Genomic DNA, 1,782 nt, shown 5'->3' on the forward strand with positions numbered 1-1,782 from the left:
TGCCCCGCCTGGAGATCCTTGGAAACAAGGATTCAAATCAAGCCAAGATATTTTTCTTTTACAAGTATGAATGCACAAGACAACATCATACAGGGATCACAAAGATCACAACGGAAGACTTCAATACAATCCCGACAACCAACGAATCTCTGAACGTCACTACCCAACTGACACACCCAAAAAAAAGCCAACAACCACCACAACAAGATGAGGGCACAAGAAATGACCACTCATCAACAAAACACCAAGCTGGTGTAAAATGCAGAATCCCGAAATTTAGCTAAGCCTGAAATCCTAGAATCCATAACTTATCTCCGAGAGGTCTGAAACCTATCTCAAATGATTTGTCACATATTAAAATATATCTTAAGTATGATATATTTTAAACGCCAAGAGACTATAACAGAAACACGAAAACTTGATTTCAAGAGAAACTGACAGAATAAAAAAATGCAATAGCATAGGGTCGAAGAACGCCCAAAAGGGTATCCAAAACCACTCTCAAAAAGATCGGATCATGAAGAAAAGTGCCTGCTGATGGCACGCACAGGTTTTTCACAAAAACCATGCGACACTTTTTACTAAGGGAGGGCGATACTTCTCCATAAGGCGTGCGACACTCTTCTAGTATCGTACGACATTTCTCAAGATGGCATGTGACACTTTTCAGCATCATACGACATTTCTCAAGAAGGCATGTGACACTTTTCAGTATCCTACGACATTTCTCAAGAATGCCCACGATACTTTACAGTGTCGTACGACATAGTTTACATGGGCGTGCGATACTTTTAAAGTGTCACACCATGCTGAACAAATGTCGCCCATAGAAACATGAAAACACTCCTAGAAGCAAAAAGGACCAAAATTAGAGCAAAGAACCTCCACACCAGGGAGTACCGGATCCACAAAGGCTCGACGAATGAACACTCAAGTGCAACAACAACACAAAAAGGAGAACATCTATCCATCTAAGCCATAACAACAAAGAACGTACTGAAATAAACATCAAAGAGAAAAAAAGCAACATTGCAATGTACAAAAATAAATCTCAGGAACAAAACAACCAAACTAAGTACGCGGTTCCTCCCAACTATCAATAGCATCATAAGACCATCGTGGGTCCTAGCCATCCCCCGCACGTAGCATCCCAAGCCACCAACCAAATCGTCGATACTGTCATAATAGGGATGTCACTACTAAAAACATGCAACAATATAAGCATAAGGAAATCTAACATGCTAGTAGAAAAGCATAAGATAATCCTACAGTAGATAACATCACCTATCACATGCTAAACAGCAGTAAGCAACAGATATACTACTAAATCAAATCACATCATCTAATCATATGCTAAACATCATAATAAGGGAATACGCCAAACAAAATAACATCATCTAAACATGATATACAAGCATTCCAATGAAAGCATAAATCACAAGAAAGCATACTCCAGAATCTGAAGTACCAAGTGAAGACATCCAGCAACGGTCGCACTAGGACAAAAGATCGTCTTTGTACATCGATCCCTACCAGTGGTGAAGGTAGCTATGCCTCCCAACCACATGGCACCCGTAGGTCCACATCCACCGTGCTGATGGAGATAATGATCCAACCACAAACACACAAAAATCACAACATCCATGGCTAACACTCATGCTAGACAATATGATGGCTGCAACCAAGAACCTAAGACAATGCAAGGAGTACAGGTCCTGGTCAGACACTCAATAGGGTACTAAGTAGGGGCTGATATCCTGGAGAGTCACTTGGCATCGAAAA

This window comes from Cupressus sempervirens, chromosome 7 (genome assembly GCF_028749045.1).
Source record: "Cupressus sempervirens isolate cs-2001-9-10 chromosome 7, ASM2874904v1, whole genome shotgun sequence".
In the NCBI taxonomy this organism is placed as follows: Eukaryota; Viridiplantae; Streptophyta; class Pinopsida; order Cupressales; family Cupressaceae; genus Cupressus; species Cupressus sempervirens.